Genomic DNA, 14823 nt, shown 5'->3' on the forward strand with positions numbered 1-14823 from the left:
TTTGTTTTAATGCGAAACATTCACATTTATTTATTGTTTTGGACTACTAACTGGCAGACACTCATTACAATCGGCCTCCGCTGACCAGACCACTGCTGCCCGTGTACCCCTGGAACCAATTTTAAATTGCCTACAGTCAGCCCAATTTTATTATGTTAGGCCTTCGAAGCCTGTATGCGGTCCCTCCTTCCACTAGGCCTCCACTGACCTGTGTACTGCTGCCCGTGTACCCCTGGAACCAATTATAAAGTGCCTACAGCCAGCCCAATTTTATTATGTTAGGCCTTCGAAGCCTGTCTGCGGTCCCTCCTTCCACTAGGCCTCCACTGACCTGTGTACTGCTGCCCGTGTACCCCTGGAACCAATTATAAAGTGCCTACAGCCTGTCCAATTTTATTATGTTAGGCCTTTGAAGCCTGTCTGCGGTCCCTCCTTCCACTGGGCCTCCACTGACCTGTGTACTGCTGCCCGTGTACCCCTGGAACCAATTATAAAGTGCCTACAGCCTGTCCAATGTTATTATGTTAGGCCTTTGAAGCCTGTCTGCGGTCCTTCCTTCTACTAGGCCTCCACTGACCTGTGTACTGCTGCCCGTGTACCCCTGGAACCAATTATAAAGTGCCTACAGCCAGCCCAATTTTATTATGTTAGGCCTTCGAAGCCTGTCTGCGGTCCCTCCTTCCACTAGGCCTCCACTGACCTGTGTACTGCTGCCCGTGTACCCCTGGAACCAATTATAAAGTGCCTACAGCCTGTCCAATTTTATTATGTTAGGCCTTTGAAGCCTGTCTGCGGTCCCTCCTTCCACTGGGCCTCCACTGACCTGTGTACTGCTGCCCGTGTACCCCTGGAACCAAATATAAAGTGCCTACAGCCTGTCCAATGTTATTATGTTAGGCCTTTGAAGCCTGTCTGCGGTCCTTCCTTCTACTAGGCCTCCACTGACCTGTGTACTGCTGCCCGTGTACCCCTGGAACCAATTTTAAATTGCCTACAGCCAGCCCAATTTATTATGTTAGGCCTTCGAAGCCTGTCTGCGGTCCCTCCTTCCACTAGGCCTCCACTGACCTGTGTACTGCTGCCCGTGTACCCCTGGAACCAATTATAAAGTGCCTACAGCCTGTCCAATTTTATTATGTTAGGCCTTTGAAGCCTGTCTGCGGTCCCTCCTTCCACTAGGCCTCCACTGACCTGTCTACTGCTGCCCGTGTACCCCTGGAACCAATTATAAAGTGCCCACAGCCTGTCCAATTTTATTATGTTAGGCCTTCGAAGCCTGTCTGCGGCCCGTTCTTTCTACTACTCCTCCACTGACCAGACCACAGCTGCCCGTGTACCCCTGGAACCTATTTTTAATTTCATAGAGCATCCTTTTTTTAATAGTAGGCGTACAAAGTCTGTCTGCGGTCCACTATTGAAATTGTCCTCCACTGCCCAGAGCAATGCTGCCTGTGTACCCCTGTAACCTTTTTTAAGCTGCAGTGAGCCACATTTTTGGTTTAAGGCCTACTACCTGTGTCTGTCTGCGCCACTCAATACAGCTGTGTTCCTTTGAAAAAAGCTGAGCGTCAATAGTCTTGTTTTCAGCCTCTAGGAATTTTAAAACTGCATTGGGGCTACAACTTTGGTAGGGCCTACTAACGGTGTCTGCCGCCCCAAGGTGTGCCCCAGGTTTCGTCCACATTGCTTCGATCTTCCTACTCTCGTTTAGTAGTTGTTGCAAACTACACTGCATTAGGCCTACAAATTGGGTATGGGGTGTAGAGAGACGGTGTGTTCCACTCCAAGGTGTTCCCCAGGTTTCCTCTCCATTGCTTCAATCTTAATGCTCTCGTTTAGTAGTTGTTGGAAACTACACTGCATTAGGCCTACACATTTGGTATGGGGTGTAGAGAGACGGTGTGTTCAACTCCAAGGTGTTCCCCAGGTTTCCTCTCCATTGCTTCAATCTTAATGCTCTCGTTTAGTAGTTGTTGGAAACTACACTGCATTAGGCCTACAAATTGGGTATGGGGTGTAGAGAGACGGTGTGTTCCACTCCAAGGTGTTCCCCAGGTTTCCTCTCCATTGCTTCAATCTTAATGCTCTCGTTTAGTAGTTGTTGGAAACTACACTGCATTAGGCCTACACATTTGGTATGGGGTGTAGAGACGGTGTGTTCCACTCCAAGGTGTTCCCCAGGTTTCCTCTCCATTGCTTCAATCTTAATGCTCTCGTTTAGTAGTTGTTGGAAACTACACTGCATTAGGCCTACAAATTGGGTATGGGGTGTAGAGAGACGGTGTGTTCCACTCCAAGGTGTTCCCCAGGTTTCCTCTCCATTGCTTCAATCTTAATGCTCTCGTTTAGTAGTTGTTGGAAACTACACTGCATTAGGCCTACACATTTGGTATGGGGTGTAGAGACGGTGTGTTCCACTCCAAGGTGTTCCCCAGGTTTCCTCTCCATTGCTTCAATCTTAATGCTCTCGTTTAGTAGTTGTTGGAAACTACACTGCATTAGGCCTACAAATTGGGTATGGGGTGTAGAGAGACGGTGTGTTCAACTCCAAGGTGTTCCCCAGGTTTCCTCTCCATTGCTTCAATCTTAATGCTCTCGTTTAGTAGTTGTTGGAAACTACACTGCATTAGGCCTACAAATTGGGTATGGGGTGTAGAGAGACGATGTGTTCCACTCCAAGGTGTTCCCCAGGTTTCCTCTCCATTGCTTCAATCTTAATGCTCTCGTTTAGTAGTTGTTGGAAACTACACTGCATTAGGCCTACACATTTGGTATGGGGTGTAGAGACGGTGTGTTCCACTCCAAGGTGTTCCCCAGGTTTCCTCTCCATTGCTTCAATCTTAATGCTCTCATTTAGTAGTTGTTGGAAACTACACTGCATTAGGCCTACAAATTGGGTATGGGGTGTAGAGAGACGGTTTGTTCAACTCCAAGGTGTTCCTCAGGTTTCCTCTCCATTGCTTCAATCTTAATGCTCTCGTTTAGTAGTTGTTGGAAACTACACTGCATTAGGCCTACAAATTGGGTATGGGGTGTAGAGAGACGGTGTGTTCCACTCCAAGGTGTTCCCCAGGTTTCCTCTCCATTGCTTCAATCTTAATGCTCTCGTTTAGTAGTTGTTGGAAACTACACTGCATTAGGCCTACAAATTGGGTATGGGGTGTAGAGAGACGGTGTGTTCAACTCCAAGGTGTTCCTCAGGTTTCCTCTCCATTGCTTCAATCTTAATGCTCTCGTTTAGTAGTTGTTGGAAACTACACTGCATTAGGCCTACAAATTGGGTATGGGGTGTAGAGAGACGGTGTGTTCCACTCCAAGGTGTTCCCCAGGTTTCCTCTCTATTGCTTCAATCTTAATGCTCTCGTTTAGTAGTTGTTGGAAACTACACTGCATTAGGCCTACAAATTGGGTATGGGGTGTAGAGAGACGGTGTGTTACACTCCAAGGTTTTCCCCAGGTTTCCTCTCCATTGCTTCAATCTTAATGCTCTCGTTTAGTAGTTGTTGGAAACTACACTGCATTAGGCCTACAAATTTGGTATGGGGTGTAGAGACGGTGTGTTCCACTCCAAGGTGGTCCCCAGGTTTCCTCTCCATTGCTTCAATTTTAATGCTCTCGTTTAGTAGTTGTTGGAAACTACACTGCATTAGGCCTACAAATTGGGTATGGGGTGTGGAGACGGTGTCTTCCACTCCAAGGTGTTCTCCAGGTTGCCTTTCCTGAGCTTCTATCTTCAGGCTCTTGTTAAATAGTGGTTAAATGGAACAACTGCATTTGGCGTACTAGTTGGTTTGGGGCCTACTAACAGTGTCTGACGCTCCTTGCTGTTCTCCTGGTTTCCTGTCCTGAAATTCCATTTTCAGGCTCTCGTTAAGTAGTTGTTAATGTTAGACTGCATTTGGCCTACTAGTTGGGTTGGGGCCTACTATCGGTGTCTGCCACTCCTTGCTGTTCTCCTCCACTGAACAAAGCTGTGCCGCCTGTTTACTACGGTTGCCAATTTTGAACTGCATTTCGACTACTTACTGATTTGGGCCTACTCTCTGTGTCAGCCTCTCATTCCAGTTGTCCTCCACTGCAATGCCTCCTGGTTACTCCTGTGTTACCAATTTTGAACTGCATTTAGCCAACTTTATTCTTTGGGCCTATATCTGTGTTTCCTCCTCATCCTGCCCATTGCCCAGCCAGTGATAGATGAGTCTGCTGGTACATTGACCCATAACGCAACATTCCCCGTGCACGCTACACAACAACATTGTGACCCTGCTGAAAGTCAGGTTCCTCTTCCCGCATACCATACCACCTTACACCGGGACAAAGAGGAAGGTGCAGATGAAAGTGCAGGTTCCTTCATCAGGTGGGGGGAGGAATACTAGTTGGCGACGTCACTGGCACAGGGCCTCTCATAGTATGCAAAAGTGTTGCTGCCGGTGGGAGGCGCCCCCGCCGTGCAAACACACCGCTGTACTTTGAGGGGCCCTGTGCCAGTGCCAATGCCAACGAGTGGGCCCCCCCTGCTTGCTCAGGATCACAGCACTTGCAAAGTTGAAATACTTACCTCTCCCTGCTCCACTGCCGTGACGTGGTCCAGATTTCCTGGGCCCACTAATTACTTGAACCAGCCCTTTCCCCCCACAACTTTAGCCAAATGACCCCCAATTTCAAATGCCTTCCAATTATTATAAGTTAAATTACGATTGACAAGCTTCTGTAACAAGAATGGATGTTTTTGCCATTAAAATGGGCAGTGTAGGTGTTTTCCTGGCCTCCACTCACTGCCGACTATGCTCCCCCATTGACTTGCATTGGGTTTCGTGTTTCGGTCGATACCCGACTTTTCGCGATAATCGGCGGATTCCACTCGACTCGACTTCTACAGGTCCTTCTCAAAAAATTAGCATATAGTGTAAAATTTCATTATTTACCATAATGTAATGATTACAATTAAACTTTCATATATTATAGATTCATTATCCACCAACTGAAATTTGTCAGGTCTTTTATTGTTTTAATACTGATGATTTTGGCATACAACTCCTGATAACCCAAAAAACCTGTCTCAATAAATTAGCATATTTCACCCATCCAATCAAATAAAAGTGTTTTTTTATAACAAACAAAAAAACCATCAAATAATAATGTTCAGTAGAGTTGAGCGACCTTGACCTTTTTAGAGTCGAGCCGGGTTTTGCGAAACCCGACTATGTCCAAAGTCGGGTCGAGTGAAATCGGCCGATTATGACGTAAAGTCGGGATCGACCGAAACACGAAACCCAATGCAAGTCAATGGGGCAGCATAGTCGGCAGTGAGTGGGGGCCAGGAAAACACCTAGAGTGGCCATTTTAATGTCAAAACCATCCATTCTTCTTAATGAAGCTTGTCAAGCGTAATTTACCTTATAATAATTGGAAGGCATTTGAAATTGGGGGTCATTTGGCTAAAGTTGTGGGGGGTAGGGCTGGTTCAAGTAATTAGTGGGCCCAGGAAATCTGGACCACGTCATGGCAGTGGAGCAGGGAGAGGTAAGTATTTCAACTTTGCAAGTGCTGTGAACCTGAGCAAGCAGGGGGGGCCCACTCGTTGGCATTGGCACTGGCACAGGGCCCCTCAAAGTACAGCGGTGTGTTTGCACGGCGGGGGCGCCTCCCACCGGCAGCAACACTTTTGCGTACTATGAGAGGCCCTGTGCCAGTGACGTCGCCAACTAGTATTCCTCCCCCCACCTGATGAAGGAACCTGCACTTTCATCTGCACCTTCCTCTTTGTCCCCGTGTAAGGTGGTATGGTATGCGGGAAGAGCAACCTGACTTTCAGCAGGGTCACAATGTTGTTGTGTAGCGTGCACGGGGAATGTTGCGTTATGGGTCAATGTACCAGCAGACTCATCTATCACTGGCTGGGCAATGGGCACGATGAAGTGGAAACACAGATATAGGCCCAAAGAAGAAAGTGGGCTAAATGCAGTTCAAAATTGGTAACACAGGAATAACCAGGGGGCATTGCAGTGGAGGACAACTGGAATGAGAGGCTGACACAGAGAGTAGGGCCAAATCAGTAAGTAGTCGAAATGCAGTTCAAAATTGGCAACCGTAGTAAACAGGCGGCACAGCTTTGTTCAGTGGAGGAGAACAGCAAGGAGTGGCAGACACCGATAGTAGGCCCCAAACCAACTAGTACGCCAAATGCAGTTGTTCCATTTAACCACAATTTAATGAGAGCCTGAAGATAGAAGCTCAGGAAAGGCAACCTGGGGAACACCTTGGAGTGTAACACACCATCTCTCTCCACCCCATACCCATTTTGTATGGCCTAATGCAGTGTACTTTTCTACAACTACTAAACGAGAGTCGGAAGACCGAAGCAATGGCAAGGAAACCTGGGGAACACCTTAGAGTGTAACACACCCTCTCTCTACACCCCATACCCAATTTGAAGGCCTAATGCAGTGTAGTTTCCAAGAACTACTAAACGAGAGCCGGAAGATCGAAGCTCAGGAAAGGCAACCTGGGGAACACCTTGGAGTGTAACACACCCTCTCGCTACACCCCATACCCAATTTGAAGGCCTAATGCAGCGTAGTTTCCAACAACTACTAAACGAGAGCCGGAAGATCGAAGCTCAGGAAAGGCAACCTGGGGAACACCTTGGAGTGTAACACACCCTCTCGCTACACCCCATACCCAATTTGAAGGCCTAATGCAGCGTAGTTTCCAACAACTACTAAACGAGAGCCGGAAGATCGAAGCTCAGGAAAGGCAACCTGGGGAACACCTTGGAGTGTAACACACCCTCTCGCTACACCCCATACCCAATTTGAAGGCCTAATGCAGCGTAGTTTCCAACAACTACTAAACGAGAGCCGGAAGATCGAAGCTCAGGAAAGGCAACCTGGGGAACACCTTGGAGTGTAACAAACCCTCTCTCTACACCCCATACCCAATTTGTAGGCCTAATGCAGCGTAGTTTCCGACAACTACTAAACGAGAGCATGAAGATCGAAGCTCAGGAAAGGCAACCTGGGGAACACCTTGGAGTGTAACACACCCTCTCTCTACACCCCATACCCAATTTGTAGGCCTAATGCAGCGTAGTTTCCGACAACTACTAAACGAGAGCCGGAATATCGAAGCTCAGGAAAGGCAACCTGGGGAACACCTTGGAGTGTAACACACCCTCTCTCTACGCCCCATACCCAATTTGTAGGCCTAATGCAGCGTAGTTTCCGACAACTACTAAACGAGAGCCGGAATATCGAAGCTCAGGAAAGGCAACCTGGGGAACACCTTGGAGTGTAACACACCCTCTCTCTACGCCCCATACCCAATTTGTAGGCCTAATGCAGCGTAGTTTCCGACAACTACTAAACGAGAGCCGGAATATCGAAGCTCAGGAAAGGCAACCTGGGGAACACCTTGGAGTGTAACACACCCTCTCTCTACACCCCATACCCAATTTGAAGGCCTAATGCAGTGTAGTTTCCAAGAACTACTAAACGAGAGCCGGAAGATCGAAGCTCAGGAAAGGCAACCTGGGGAACACCTTGGAGTGTAACACACCCTCTCGCTACACCCCATACCCAATTTGAAGGCCTAATGCAGCGTAGTTTCCAACAACTACTAAACGAGAGCCGGAAGATCGAAGCTCAGGAAAGGCAACCTGGGGAACACCTTGGAGTGGAACACACCATCTCTCTACACCCCATACCCAATTTGAAGGCCTAATGCAGAGTAGTTTCCAAGAACTACTAAACGAGAGCCGGAAGATCGAAGCTCAGGAAAGGCAACCTGGGGAACACCTTGGAGTGTAACACAACGTCTCTCTACACGACGGAAGGGCTGATTCTTAGGAAGGAAGGCTGTTGGAAATAAGCATTGCGCGTCCGAGGGTGATTATATTCTTATTAGGTATATACTCACCCTCGGACGCGCCCTGCTTCTTTATTTGGAATGAATGTTTATTTGCAATGTGGTGTTGACTTTCTCTATTATTTTGGTAATTAATGATTTTATTATTTTCATTATTTTGCATCTTCTCGGCAATAATATAAAGAAGACGCGACAGGACAACACTCGGTGGATGCCATATGTGTGTTTTCAATTTAAAAAAACTTTCAGTTAACTACTTGCAGGAGAAAGTAATTGTAGCTGGTGGCCATTTTTAGTACTGTACCAGATTAGAGTTGTGTGTTTGTTTTTAATGTTAAAATGTCTGCATTTGATATCTCACCAGTATTTTCTTTTTTATAAGCAAAATACTTATTTTTATATTTTCTGATGTTGGTTCCAGGGGTACACGGCCAGCAGTGCCCTGGTCAGTGTAGTAGTAGTTGAAAGAATGGACCGCAGACAGGCATCGAAGGCCTAAAATAATAACACATGGCTGTAGGCAATTTTAAATTGGTTCCAGGGGTACACGGACAGCAGTGGTGTGGTCAGTGGAGGCCTAGTGGAAGGAGTGACCGCAGACAGGCATCGAAGGCCTAAAATAATAACACATGGCTGTAGGCAATTTTAAATTGGTTCCAGGGGTACACGGGCAGCAGTGACCTGGTCAGTGTAGTAGTAGTTGAAAGAATGGACCGCAGACAGGCATCGAAGGCCTAAAATAAAAAAATTGGGCTGGCTGTAGGCAATTTTAAATTGGTTCCAGGGGTACACGGGCAGCAGTGACCTGGTCAGTGTAGTAGTAGTTGAAAGAATGGACCGCAGACAGGCATCGAAGGCCTAAAATAAAAAAATTGGGCTGGCTGTAGGCAATTTTAAATTGGTTCCAGGGGTACACGGGCAGCAGTGACCTGGTCAGTGTAGTAGTAGTTGAAAGAATGGACCGCAGACAGGCATCGAAGGCCTAAAATAAAAAAATTGGGCTGGCTGTAGGCAATTTTAAATTGGTTCCAGGGGTACACGGGCAGCAGTGACCTGGTCAGTGTAGTAGTAGTTGAAAGAATGGACCGCAGACAGGCATCGAAGGCCTAAAATAAAAAAATTGGGCTGGCTGTAGGCAATTTTAAATTGGTTCCAGGGGTACACGGGCAGCAGTGGTGTGGTCAGTGGAGGCCTAGTGGAAGGAGTGACCGCAGACAGGCATCGAAGGCCTAAAATAATAACACATGGCTGTAGGCACTTTTAAATTGGTTCCAGGGGTACACGGGCAGCAGTGGTCTGGTCAGTGGAAGTCTAGTGGAAGGAGTGACCGCAGACAGGCTTCGAAGGCCTAACATAACAAAATTGGGCTGGCTGTAGGCACTTTAAATTGGTTCCAGGGGTACATGGGCAGCAGTGTATGGTCAGTGGAAGTCTAGTGGAAGGAGTGACGGCAGACAGTCTTCGAAGGCCTAACATAACAAAATTGGGCTGACTGTAGGCACTTTTAAATTGGTTCCAGGGTAACACGGCCAGCAGTGGCCTGGTCAGTGTAGTAGTTGTAGAAAGAAGGGACCGCAGACAGGCTTCGAAGGCCTAACATAACAAAAATGTCAAAACAATGGTATTGTCAGTGCCAGGCATTGAAGGATGTCAGCGGCTAGACTACACATTGGTGAAGCTGTGAGAGATAATTTTGCTAGTGGTAGAGCACTGTTTGAGCTGGGGGGGGGAACTGTCTTGTGGCCGGCGGTACAGGCACAGGGCCCCTCATATTACAACGGTGTGTCTGACGTTGGGTGCGCACCACCACCGCCAGAGACACTTTATTGTACTATGAGGGACCCAGTGGCAGTGCCGTCGACCAAAAGCGGCCACACCCACCTCTTCAGACAAACAGCACTCTCAAGGGTCCAAGCGCAAAGTGGCGATAGCACGGCCCCGTGTGGGGAGTTTGGCCATTTCGTGAGGTGGAAACATGTCGTATGCTGGACAATCAGGTGAAGAAAATTACGAGATTGGAAAAGTCATTCAGAATAGTCCACAGGCAAGACCTTTTCATAGGAAAGCTAGGTGTCAGCCGGGCAGGGTGGGGCAAAAGATTTTGAAATCCAGTTGTGGTTCATTTTAATGAAGGTTAGATCATCTACATTTTGGGTAGCCAGACGAGTCCTTTTTTCTGTTAGTATTGAACCTGCAGCACTGAATACTCTTTCTGATAGGACACTAGCTGCCGGGCAAGCAAGCTCCTGCAATGCATATTCTGCCAATTCTGGCCAGGTGTCTAATTTGGATGCCCAGTAATCAAATGGGAATGACGGTTGAGGGAGAACGTCGATAAGGGATGAAAAATAGTTTGTAACCATACTGGACAAATGTTGTCTCCTGTCACTTTGAATTGATGCTGCAGTACCTGTCCTGTCTGCGGTCATAGAAAAATCACTCCACAACCTGGTCAGAAAACCCCTCTGTCCAACGCCACTTCTGATTTCTGCCCCTCTAACACCTCTGGTCTGCTGGCCCCTGGAGCTCGTGTGAGAACGATCACGGGCGCTGTGTGCAGGGAATGCCAGAAGCAAACGGTCAACAAGAGTTGATTGTTTTGTTGCTAATATTAGTTCCAAGTTCTCATGTGGCATAATATTTTGCAATTTGCCTTTATAGCGAGGATCAAGGAGGCAGGCCAACCAGTAATCGTCATCGTTCATCATTTTTGTAATGCGTGTGTCCCTTTTGAGGATACGCAAGGCATAATCCGCCATGTGGGCCAAAGTTCCCGTTGTCAAATCTGCGGTTGTGCTTGGTTGAGGGGCAGTTGCAGGCAAATCTACGTCACTTGTGTCCCTCAAAAAACCAGAACCCGGCCTTGCCACGCCACCAATTTCCCGTGCCCCCGGGAAAGCTTCCTCATTAAAAATATACTCATCCCCATCATCCTCCTCATCCTCCACCTCCTCTTCGCCCGGTACCTCGTCATGTACACTGCCCTGACCAGACAATCGCTGACTGTCATCAAGGCTTTCCTCTTCCTCTGGTGCAGACGCCTGATCCTTTATGTGCGTCAAACTTTGCATCAGCAGACGCATTAGGGGGATGCTCATGCTTATTATGGCGTTGTCTGCACTAACCAGCCGTGTGCATTCCTCAAAACACTGAAGGACTTGACACATGTCTTGAATCTTCGACCACTGCACACCTGACAACTCCATGTCTGCCATCCTACTGCCTGCCCGTGTATGTGTATCCTCCCACAAAAACATAACAGCCCGCCTCTGTTCGCACAGTCTCTGAAGCATGTGCAGTGTTGAGTTCCACCTTGTTGCAACGTCTATGATTAGGCGATGCTGGGGAAGGTTCAAAGAACGCTGATAGGTCTGCATACGGCTGGAGTGTACAGGCGAACGGCGGATATGTGCGCAAAGTCCACGCACTTTGAGGAGCAGGTCGGATAACCCCGGATAACTTTTCAGGAAGCACTGCACCACCAGGTTTAAGGTGTGAGCCAGGCAAGGAATGTGTTTCAGTTGGGAAAGGGAGATGGCAGCCATGAAATTCCTTCCGTTATCACTCACTACCTTGCCTGCCTCAAGATCTACAGTGCCCAGCCACGACTGCGTTTCTTGCTGCAAGAACTCGGACAGAACTTCCGCGGTGTGTCTATTGTCGCCCAAACACTTCATAGCCAATACAGCCTGCTGACGTATGCCAGTAGCTGCCCCATAATGGGAGACCTGGTGTGCAACAGTGGCAGGTGCGGATGGAGTGTTTGTGCGACTGCGGTCTGTGGACGAGCTCTTGCTTCTGCAGGAGGACGAGGAGGAGGAGGAGGAGGGGGTGCGAACGGCTACAGACAACTGTTTACTAGACCGTGGGCTAGGCAGAACTGTCCCAAACTTGCTGTCCCCTGTGGACCCTGAATCCACCACATTTACCCAGTGTGCCGTGATGGACACGTAACGTCCCTGGCCATGCCTACTGGTCCATGCATCTGTTGTCAGGTGCACCTTTGTGCTCACAGATTGCCTGAGTGCATGGACGATGCGCTCTTTAACATGCTGGTGGAGGGCTGGGATGGCTTTTCTGGAAAAAAAGTGTCGACTGGGTAGCTCGTAGCGTGGTACAGCGTAGTCCATCAGGTCTTTGAAAGCTTCGCTTTCAACTAACCGGTAGGGCATCATCTCTAACGAGATTAGTCTAGCTATGTGGGCGTTCAAACCCTGTGTACGCGGATGCGAGGCTAAGTATTTCCTTTTTCTAACCATAGTCTCATGTAGGGTGAGCTGGACTGGAGAGCTGGAGATCGTGGAACTAGCGGGGGTGCCGGTGGACATGGCAGACTGAGAGACGGTGGGAGATGGTATTGTTGCCGCCGGTGCCCTAGATGCAGTGTTTCCTACTACGAAACTGGTGATTCCCTGACCCTGACTGCTTTGGCCTGGCAAAGATACCTGCACAGATACAGCAGGTGGTGCGCTAAATGGTGGTCCTACACTGCCGGAAGGGATGTTGCGTTGATGACTAGCTTCATTGGCCGAGGGTGCAACAACCTTAAGGGACGTTTGGTAGTTAGTCCAAGCTTTCAAATGCATGGTGGTTAAATGTCTATGCATGCAACTAGTATTGAGACTTTTCAGATTCTGACCTCTGCTTAAGGAAGTAGAACATTTTTGACAGATGACTTTGCGCTGATCAATTGGATGTTGTTTAAAAAAATGCCAGACTGCACTCTTTCTAGCATCGGATACCTTTTCAGGCATTGCAGACTGAGCTTTAACCGGATGGCCACGCTGTCCTCCACCAGGTTTTGGCTTTGCCACGCGTTTTGGGCAAGATACGGGCCCGGCAGATGGAACCTGTGGCGATGTTGATGCCTGCTGCGGCCCCTCCTCCTCCTCTGCTTCAGAACTGCTGCCGCCTGCACCCTGTTCCCCCAATGGCTGCCAATCGGGGTCAAGAACTGGGTCATCTAATAACTCTTCTTGTACCTCCTGCGCAACTTCGTCTGTGTCACCGTGTCGTTCGGTGGTATAGCGTTCGTGATGGGGCAACATAGTCTCATCAGGGTCTGATTCTTGATCAGCACCCTGCGAGGGCAATGTTGTGGTCTGAGTCAAAGGACCAGCATAGTAGTCTGGCTGTGGCTGTGCGTCAGTGCACTCCATGTCAGATTCAATTTGTAATGGGCATGGACTGTTAACTGCTTCACTTTCTAAGCCAGGGACGGTATGTGTAAAGAGCTCCATGGAGTAACCCGTTGTGTCGCCTGCTGCATTCTTCTCTGTTGTTGTTTTTGCTGAAGAGGACAAGGAAGTGACTTGTCCCTGACCGTGAACATCCACTAACGACGCGCTGCTTTTACTTTTACCAGTTTCACGAGATGAGGCAAAAGAGCTAGAGGCTGAGTCAGCAAGATAAGCCAAAACTTGCTCTTGCTGCTCCGGCTTTAAAAGCGGTTTTCCTAATCCCAGAAAAGGGAGCGTTCGAGGCCTTGTGTAGCCGGACGACGAACCTGGCTCCACAGCTCCAGACTTAGGTGCAATATTTTTTCCCCCACGACCACCTGATGCTCCACCACTACCACTACCCTCATTACCAGCTGACAATGAACGCCCCCGGCCACGACCTCTTCCACTAGACTTCCTCATTGTTTTAAAAACGTAACCAAACTAACGTTATTTGTTGCAGTCACACAACTTACACGGTGAGCTATAACTTCTGTATGATTTAGCTACCCCTTTACAGGTTGGTGAGACCACAGCGAAAATCAGGCCCAATGTTACACACTCTTTTTTTGGTGGCTGCAAATTAGAGAGATGCCCCACACGCAGGACTGTCACTGAAGCACAAATGTTAATATTAATGTCACACTATTATTTTTTTTTTATTTTTATTTTTTTCAGGAACACTTTAGAAACCCCCCAAAAAAAAAAAAATAGATTTTTGCAGGGAGAATTTAGAAAACAAATGTAACAAACTATATGCTTTCTATGGGCCACTGAGTGAGAGATGACGCACACAGGAATCAGGAGTGGCACACAAGCCCAGAGGCCAATATTTTTCTACCAATGATTGATGGAGTTATTTTCTCTGGTAGATTTTGGAACCCAAATCAAGGAAAAAAAATGTAGGCTTTCTATGGACCACAATTGGAGAGAGAGAGAGAGAGAGATGGCACACCCAGGAGTCAAGACTGGCACACAAGCAGAAAGGCCAATATTAATCTCCCACTGTTTTTTTTGGTTGTTTTTTTTTTTTTTTTTTTCAGGGAGACTTTAGAAAAAAAAATAATAAAAAAAATATGATTTTATCAGGAAGAATTTAGAAACCAAATAAAATAAAATGATTTTTTCAGGGAGAATTTAGAAAACAAATAAAACCAAAAATAGGCGTTCTATGGCCCACTGACTGAGAGATGACGCACCCAGGAGTCAAGACTGGCACACAAGCAGAAAGGCCAATATTAATCTCCCACTGTTTTTTTTGGTTGTTTTTTTTTTTTTTTTTTTCAGGGAGACTTTAGAAAAAAAAATAATAAAAAAAATATGATTTTATCAGGAAGAATTTAGAAACCAAATAAAATAAAATGATTTTTTCAGGGAGAATTTATAAAACAAATAAAACCAAAAATAGGCGTTCTATGGCCCACTGACTGAGAGATGACGCACCCAGGAGTCAAGACTGGCACACAAGCAGAAAGGCCAATATTAATCTCCCACTGTTTTTTTTGGTTGTTTTTTTTTTTTTTTTTTTTCAGGGAGACTTTAGAAAAAAAAATAATAAAAAAAATATGATTTTATCAGGAAGAATTTAGAAACCAAATAAAATAAAATGATTTTTTCAGGGAGAATTTAGAAAACAAATAAAACCAAAAATAGGCGTTCTATGGCCCACTGACTGAGAGATGACGCACCCAGGAGTCAAGACTGGCACACAAGCAGAAAGGCCAATATTAATCTCCCA

Source organism: Ranitomeya imitator, chromosome 5, assembly GCF_032444005.1.
Source record: "Ranitomeya imitator isolate aRanImi1 chromosome 5, aRanImi1.pri, whole genome shotgun sequence".
In the NCBI taxonomy this organism is placed as follows: domain Eukaryota; kingdom Metazoa; phylum Chordata; class Amphibia; order Anura; family Dendrobatidae; genus Ranitomeya; species Ranitomeya imitator.